Source organism: Peromyscus maniculatus, chromosome 16, assembly GCF_049852395.1.
Source record: "Peromyscus maniculatus bairdii isolate BWxNUB_F1_BW_parent chromosome 16, HU_Pman_BW_mat_3.1, whole genome shotgun sequence".
NCBI classification, from domain to species: domain Eukaryota; kingdom Metazoa; phylum Chordata; class Mammalia; order Rodentia; family Cricetidae; genus Peromyscus; species Peromyscus maniculatus.
In genome coordinates this window covers 20,784,407-20,793,467 of record NC_134867.1, presented here as the reverse complement: position 1 = coordinate 20,793,467, position 9,061 = coordinate 20,784,407, and the positions used below count along the sequence as shown (strand labels likewise).

The following is a 9,061-nucleotide window of genomic DNA, read 5'->3' as shown; positions in this document are numbered from 1 at the left end:
AGTTCGACTCGTCGTGCCTGGAGTGAGGGCCGCTGATTGGTCGCCTGCCCACGGCCGCTCGGGATTGGCTGGAGCGTGACGGCGGCCGCTCGGGATTGGCTGGAGCGTGACGGCGGCCGGCCAGCGCCTGCCGCTGGGCCGTGCGGGCTTCGGATGGAGATGCCCAGCCGAGCGGCATCCTCATTCTGCGCTCGAGAAGTCGGGCCTGGAAGTCTGGCTCCCGCGTGGGGGCGCGGTGGCGTCACCGGGGGCGGGGCCTGGAGGTCCGCCGGCTTCCGCCTTTCCGGGTTCCCGGCCCAGCGAGCGGGGTCCTGGCCCTGAGCAGCTCGGGGGCCGAGGCTGGCGGGAGTCCTGGGGTCCCCCGAGGGCTAGATCGGGGCGGGCTCTTGTAAGCCGAGCTGGGAGGTCTGGGGAGCCGCGGGGGGCGCGTCCCCGGGTCGGCCCGGGCTGCTGGGGAAGCAGGGCACCCCGGGTCGAACCGGAGGCTGGACGTCCGAGCCCCGGCTTCAGCAGATCTTGGGCTTCCCGTGAAAGCCGGGAAAGGAACGAGGCGGAAAGTTGTTCCTCACGATGTCTACAGTTGTGTTTCAGCGAACGGGTGGGGGTGCGGGTCTTAGTCCCAGTTTTGACATTGCAAACATTGCGGTGAAATGCCGAGGAAAGGACCCAACGTTTGCTCTAGTTCCACTTCTGCTAATAGACTAGTCAGCTTCAAGTTCATCGCAACGATCAAAATGTCAATAACCGTAACAGCAAAAAACTAGGAAAACAGTTTGCATACTTTTTTTGTGAAATAAGTATTCCAACAGTTAGTTGGGTTTTGTATTTGTTTATAATAAAGGAGCGCGTGTTAGCTTAAACAAAATGTGGGGAGATGTGCCGCGGGGAAAATAACCCAACATACTAAAAATATTCCCTCAAGATTACTTTGCCTTTCTTGTGTATTAAAGCTCGCTTTACTTGTATAATGTTTTCTTGCTAAATTATGATGGTTCCGTAGATGAGTTTTTTTAGGTTTTCTAGGTTTTGACTGTGGTCGTTGCTTGGATTCATCTTGCTGTCTAGCCTGGGATTGCTAGAATTTGTGATACCCCTAATCTGGCCTCAGTAGTGCTGTGAGCCACAGTGCTCCACTTACACATATGATTTTGTTTTGTTTTGTTTTTGTTTGTTTATTAGCAAGTATTGCTTACTTACAGCAGAGGAATAAATTATATCCAATGTATTCAGGCACATTTTACTTCTGACTTCTTATTTCAGATATATTGAGTTGATTTTTGTCTCCTTTTAAACTTTAAAGGAGGGAAAAGGAAACTCCTGAGATACTGGATATCAAGGTCCACGAAGTAACATTTCAATTATAAGCTGCTTATTCAAAGGAATTCCAATGATTTGTTACCAGATGGACTATGGGGAGCAGCTACTTCAGTTTTTGGTTTTGGTTTTGTTTGTTTGTTTCGAGACAGGGTTTCTCTGGCTAGCCCTGGCTGTCCTGGAACTCGCTCTGTAGACCCAGAGCTTTGAACTCAGTGATCTGCCTACTGAGTGTTGGGATTCAAGGCGTGTGCCACCACCACTGCTTCACAGTTCTTAAGAAAACAGTTCACTTGGCGAGTTGGAGGCCAGTGGGGAGCATGCGCAGTGATCTGTGTGCATATTGTGAGGAATTCTTGAAGTGTTAGAATAAGTGGTGCAGACTTGTATTTGAGACAGTGGCATTTGAGACACGCTACTGTGGCTACTCCATGGCACAAATCTGAAAACAGAGGATGCTATGGCGATAACCTAAGCAAACGGATGCTGATTTGAACAAACATAAGGATCAAGTTCGAGGTATGTTTTGAAAATAAAAGTGTCAGGATTTGGTGCTGGTGAGTAAGGGGAGAATCAAGATGAATCTGGCTAGACAAACTTGGAAGATAAAGTTCTGATGATCAGAAATGTCAGGTGAAGAAGGCAGCGTGCATTTGACAAAGACGATGACCCATGCATATTTCAGTGACCCCGAGTCAAAGGACAGGCAAACAAATCCTAACAGAATAACAACGAAAACAACCTGGCAAAATAGGTGAGGTACAAACAACCAGCGTAAAATTCACAGACTGGCTACTATTTGCGTGTTTCCGTCTTGTAAGTGGAATGGCCCTTTGTTTGATCACCTCTTTATGAAGTGAAGTTGTGGTACATCCCTAACTTGTCTGCCCAGCTCAGAGACACAGGTAAGTGTAGTCCTCACCCCTCATCGAAGAAGCTGCTTTCCAAAGCAGACTGAGAAGCAGAAACTACAATTCATCTGAATGCAGACAACAACTGACCGTGGGGTATCTAGCCCCAACTGATACATCTTGCACACAGCCCATACACCTAAGGCTGGGGAACATGGCAGAAAAGGGAAGGAAAATTGAAGGATCCAAAGGACTAGGAAGTCTGCTGCAAGATTGTCTTCTAGATATGACAAGTATCTATGCCCAGGAAATCTCAAAAATATGAGCACTTAAACAAGACCTGAACAGTGACAATACTAATTGACAAGCCAGCAGGGAAGGGGACTCATAGGGCCTCACCACTTGATGAAGAGCCACAGATAATTTCCAGCTGCTGAGAAGGAGAGAATTAGTCTTCCTCACAGATCCACCCTAAATGATTATCCAATCCCAAGTGGTTAGCCCAAAAAAGTACACATATAAGCAACACTAAATAGACTCAGCAGATTGCATTTTTATACATACTCCCATATATATGTGTGTGTGTGTGTGTGTGTGTGTGTGTGTGTGTATATATATATATATATATATATATATATATATGAAACAATAAAGAATAAGAGGTCATTGATTTTAAAGGGCGGTGTGAGGCATTAGAGAGGGGGAAATGACGTAGTTGTGTTTTAATAAATAAAATTTTAAGAACTACAATTAGCAAAAAGTAAAAGGAATTCTGGGTAAACTTTCATGCCTATTACATGTTAGCAAACAAAAGGTTTTTATGAATGATTGTGTGTGTGTGTGTGTGTGTGTGTGTGTGTGTGTGTGTGTGTGTTTTGCTGGAGATCAAACCCAGGGATTTGCACAGACTTGGCAACTCTCTACCACCGAGTTACATCCCCAGTCCTTGAGGGAGACAGTGCCTTAGGAGAGTTCCAGGGCTGCTGTTACGAAGAAACCTGCAACTCTTACTTTGTCGTACATGAATGGAGATTAATTATTAAGCATGTTCCGTTGATCTCTTGATTTCATTCTGCAGTAACGGGCACTTGTAGGACAGGAAGCCCTTAGCTATAATTGTAGAAAATTCTCAAAGGGGGAATGATCCTTTTAGTGTTTCTGTTTTAACTTGTAGTTAATGATGTTAGGAGCAGGCCTGCTTCAGGCTCTGCCAGGCGACAAACGGTGTAATGAGAGTGGTCCTCATGGTTCAGGGGACAGAATCAAGGGATCTCTGCTTAGCCACGTACAGCTACATAAGCTTGTAAGACTGCAGAAAGTCCAGGAAGCACTGTGTATTAAAGCATGCTGCGAACTCAAAAATACAATACCAGCTTTATTAATAATTTTTAAAAATACAAAATTGACCAGAAACAGCAGGAATAAGGGGCCTGAGGTGAGGTGTTGAGAGGACCAAGGATGATGACAGGTGAAGATGAAAAATGAAGAGCAAAGCAATAGCTGGGACCAGGAAGTACTGCATGTGCTGATGACTCGTGCTAAGTAAGTTTGTTAAGAAGTACAACATCCTATTGTTTTTTTATCTGCAGTATAGCAGCCACACCTGATCCTATCGCTGCCTCAGCTGCTGACTGGGCCTGCACAGCCACCGGAGATGCAGCCCACCCAGGGGAGCCTTTGTGTCCTGTGGCCACCACCTCAGCTGCCTCCACTTAGGGAGACAAATATTGTTTTAGCTAAATCTCTAACTTCTTATTTTACCAATAAAGACTCGGGAGCCAGATGCTGGAGTGAAGACCTGCTAGCTCAGAAAGGCAAAGAAAGCGTGCTGACTGACCTTCCTCCTCTGCTGTCATCCTAGAAAGAGCTCTCTTCTAGGCCAACTCCTCCAACCAGATGTTTCTCCCTACTTCCTATGCCTCTCTCTCTCTGACCTCACTCCCTTCACTCTCTATGGTTACTTCCAGTCAACTGGTGGCTTGCTCCACCTCTTGAACTATCGTTGACTTTATTTAAATAATGCAACCTTGGGGTTCACAGCGTGATCAAATATCTCACAACATCATATATACTATTTGCAGAGGGGAAATGGCCAAGGTCAACAGAGACCTAAGTCAGACAATGTTGGCAAAGAGAACATGGGATCCCTCAGACATAGCTGCCCAAGGACTGAAAACCACAGACCATGGGGAAGAGTCAGGTCCCCAGAAATGGTAACTGACTCCTGCAAGGCACTAGCTCGAGGTTCAGATGGGCCTTGCCAAGTCCTTCCTAGACAAGAACACAGAACTAAAGTTCCCTTTGTCCTTTCAGCAGAGCCTCTAAGGAAGACCTGGGTCATTTTATTGTTAGTATTTAAGTTTCTTCTATAAGTACTAGAAAGTTACAGTGGCTGTTTCTTAGTTGATATTACTGTTACTGTTCTTGTTGCTGCAGCCAGGTACCTAACAAGAAACAGATCAGTGAAGGATTTCACAGTCATAAGGATATATGGAATATATATATATGATATATACATAAGGATATATAATATATATTCTCACAGTTCATAGGGATATAGGAATATGGCTCAGTTCTTAGGGATATATGGAATAATGGAATATATATATATGATATATATGGGATATATACATAAGGATATATAAGGTATATATGGGAAGTATTCTCAAAGTTCATAGGGATATACTCCCATTGTGGCAAGGAAGGCTGAACTGCAGGGAGCATAATGAAGGGAGGAGGAGCCTGCCACAGCTGTCTGCTCACATCTCCATGGATCTGGAAGGAAATATGTTATTCCTGTCTCCCTTCTTACTCATCCTGAGCCTGCAGGATAGTAATGTTGAGTATGGACTCAGGCTAGTTCTTCCCTGCTCAGTTAGTCTTCTCTGGCAGCACCCTCACAAACATATCCCAGAGCACTAATAATGCTCCAGGTGTTTCTTAATCCAATCCAAACACCAATCCAAGTTGGTGTTTCTTTCTGCTTTGTGGCTGTGAGGTACCAAGTCAACCTTAGTGCTCACAAACCCAGAACTGAGCCTTGCCTTTTCAAAGCTTACTTTTAAGTTCTTAGTCCATGTGGCTAATGGTTCATTTACTGAGGTGTCTCCAAGGCCCATCACTAATCACAATCACATGACATTTCATTTCAGTGTCCACTGTCAAGCCCTGGAGAGGTGGTGTCGTCCATCATCTGGTCTACCATACCTGGTCTCTCTGCTTCCAGCCTTACCCTAAGTCTATGACACGGTGCAGCTGCCCCATGGTGCTGCTACAATCTAACTCCTTTGCTCCATATTTCCCTGCTTGCTATGGATTACAGGTTTTATCAGTGTAAGCCATATAGACCATGGCTCCGTGACATTCATGTACAACAGGTCTCCTTTCTCACCTTGTTTTCTCACCTTGTTGGTCCCCTCCAGTCACATTAGTCTGTGCTGTGGCTGAGACATGTGAAAGTGTCTCCAAGGGTGTACACCTCTGGTTCTCTCTGTAGTGTTGTGACACCATAACCAGATGAGTCTCCCTCACCACCTAGTCTGTCCTCAAAGGCAGGGCATTCTGTTGACTTCTGTATTTCAGGACATACAACAGTACCTAGAACAGTGTGGGTACTAAACAAACAGATGACTCAGTACATGAGAGGGTGTTTGCTACCAAGCCTGGCCCCCTGAGTTTGATCCCCGGGACCAACTGCAATAAGTTGTCCTGTGACCATCATAGATGGACCATGGCACACACACAAATATAATGATAATTTTATATAATCTTGAATGAAAGAATGAACCCAACGGAATGGTTATGATATGGTTATAAAATGACAGGATGGGTGCTTAATTGGAGTATAGGTCTTCCGTATAGTTATTTACCATATGAATTTGGGTAAGACACAGCCTCTGTGTGTCTCAGCCTCTCTGTCTAGAACATGAGGGCTTTAAGTTATTTCCAAGTTTCTAGGTATAAGGGTCTGTGATTCATCAAGACTTTGCTTATGTTGAAGTTGGTTGTGTGCAATAAGACCTCCGAGTTAGTTAACTTCTCTAACTCAAGGTTTAATAGGTAAAAGAATAGTGTTTCTATTGGTGACCTTGTTGCTCATTGAACAGCCAAATGCTAATATTATTTTAATTTTTTCCTTGTATTGAAAATAGATATTTTCTCACACACTGTATCGTGATTACAGTTTCCCCTCTTTCTATGCTCAGCTTGTCCCCCACTCCCCTCCCATTCAGATCTTCCCCCTTTCTGTCTTCCATTAGAAAACAAACAGGCTTCTAAGGGAATATAATAATATAATATAATGTAATGTAATATAATATAATATAATAAATAGTACAATTAACATAATACAATATAATGTAATATAAAGATAAAATAAAACCTAGCCCATCAGTACAAAACAATACTGGGGGAAAAAAGAGTACAGTGAAAAACACGAGAAACAGATATAGATGCAGAGACCCCACCGGTTCACACACTCAAGAATCCCATTTAAAAAAACAAAACAAAACACTAAACTGTAACCCATAATATACAGGCAAAGGATCTGTAGGGTAAAAAAAAAAAGATATAAGAAAAAAATACATAGAAATAAGATAAATTAAAAAAAGGAAAAGCCTGACATGATATTATGAGATATGGAACCTACCTCCAAAGACGTCATTGAGTTCATTTTCTGTTGGCCATCTACTCTGGTCATGCAGCCTGCCCATAAGAATAGTTTTTTTCCCCAGTTAGACTCCCTTCGAAAAAACTAATTTTCATTTGCAAGTGGTTATCAGTTGGAGGTTGCTTCAGAGTTAGGGATGGGGGCAGGTGTCCACTTCTCCTTTCAGCTCTAGGACCCTGTCTGGTGCAGACCCATGCAGGCTCTGTGAGTTCATATGTGCCTTGATCCTTTGATTTATAGGGTTGGAGACTTTTTTATGTAGGCACTTGGTGGTATGAACTTGCCTCTTAGGACCATCTTCATCGTGTCCCGTAAGTTTGGGTATGTTATGTATTCATTTTCACTGAATTATAGAAAGTCTTTAATTCCTCTCTTAATTTTGTTTGGCCTTGACCCATTTTTCATTTAGAGCTGATGTTTCGAGATCTCTCAACCTCTCCATATTGTCTGGCTGTGGATCTCTGTACTTGCTCCCATCTGATTCACCAGGGAGCTTCTCTGATGATGGCTGAGCAAGGCACTCATCCATGAGTATAGCAGAATGGCATTAGAAGTCATTTGGTTTTGCCCCAGGTCCCCGGGCTATTTAGTTTCAGGTCCTTGGTCACCCAAGGACCCAAGCAGTGTCGGGTATGGGTTCCATCTTGTGTGGTGGGCCTTAAATCAAATCAAATATTGATTGGTTAACCTCATAAGCTTTGTACCACCATTACAATTGCACATCTTGCAGTTGGGACACTATTGTAGATCAGAAGGTTTGTGATTGGGTTGGTGGTTACTTATTTCCTTTGGTGACATGCAGAGTACCTGTTAGAATTCTGCCCTCACTCCAGCTGCATGACCACACATGCACAGTGCAGGAGTTAAGCAAAGGGTCTTGCGTCTTATGTCATCAGTGTGCGAGGCATGGTCACACAATCAGTGCATGCATGGTGTAGCTCCGTAAGCCCACCTGCACATGTTCACCAGGAACCCTTAAAAAGCCAGACGCAGAGCCGGGCGGTGGTGGTGCATGCCTTTAATCCCAGCACTTGGGAGGCAGAGGCAGGCGGATCTCTGTGAGTTCCAGCAAAGGTGCAAAGCTACTCACTTTGTAGACCAGGCTGGCCTCAAACTCTGAGAATCCACCTGCCTCTACCTCTAGAGTGCTGGGATGTGCTTTCTTGATGGCAGCAAATAAAAATCTTACCCATTATGCAGGAAAACATGAGCAACCATCTATTCAAAATATGCAGGAAGATGGGAGAGACCATCTATTTTCCAAATCGGCCAGATTTGCTACCTGTTTCCCACTTTCTTCAAGCCATGCCCATCGCATCCTGGAACAGGGTCTCTTTTGATGTTGGTTGCAGGCACCTAACACACCAAGCCAGGTAGGAGGACCTGGGACAGACCTGAGGGCGCCTCTCCCTTTGGTTTCATTCCAGCGTGAGGAAGTCCTTGATACACTCCAGTGCATTCCAAATTGAAAAGACGGCGACCCGACCCGAAGACTCTTAAAAAAGCCCCATCCCGGGCTGCTGGCGGCTGGGACAGCCCACTCTGGGTGCCGGGGTGCAGCGGGAACGGGGTGCTGGGGATGCAGGCTGGAGTTGGCCCCTGAGGGCGGAGCACCCGGGAATCGCTGGCCACGAGGGGGCGTAAAGCCCTCGACCCAAGCTGCTGTGCCACTGGGCTTCACTCTCCTGGTACCCAGGACGCTTCAGAAAAAGTTCAAAGGCCAGGAGGCTGGGATGGATGGGGAGCGGGATAGAATTCTATAATAATCATTACCTCTTGTTCTGGCTGCAGTAACCTACTTTTTGGTTTCAGGGACAGAGGAGAGATGCTTTGGGCTTTATTTTTAGAAAAACAAAATAAAATAAAACCTTTCTCCAAGTCTTTCAATTAGTCTACCAAGGATGCTTATTTCGCCAGTGGCCTTCTTCAAAGGAAAGGACGACAGTGTAGTCTTTGCAATAGCAAGCCAGCTTAATGTATGAAACACATAATCCATAAAGTCCCACAGAAATTGAGATTCCTTTACATTTCTTTTCTTTCTTTCTTTTTTTTTTTTTTAATTTTAGCTAGGCGTCGTTGCACATGCCTTTAATCCTTGGGAGGCAGCGGCAGAAGCAGGCAGATCTCTGAGATCGAGATCAGCCTGGTCTACAGAGAAGCTCCAGGACAGCCAGGCTACACAGTGAAACTCTGTCTCGAAAAAACTCTCTCTCTCTCTCTCTCTCTC

The 9,061-nt window shown here is 44.8% G+C and overlaps 1 long non-coding RNA gene across 1 annotated transcript; it reads left to right on the top strand.

Annotated features, from left to right (window-relative positions):
• The first annotated feature begins 211 nt into the window (after positions 1 to 211).
• LOC143268856 (uncharacterized) lies at positions 212 to 3,948 on the top strand. The gene is made up of 2 exons (XR_013044992.1): positions 212 to 579; positions 3,755 to 3,948. It is a non-coding gene; the product is annotated as an uncharacterized LOC143268856 (long non-coding RNA).
• The last annotated feature ends 5,113 nt before the right edge of the window (positions 3,949 to 9,061 follow it).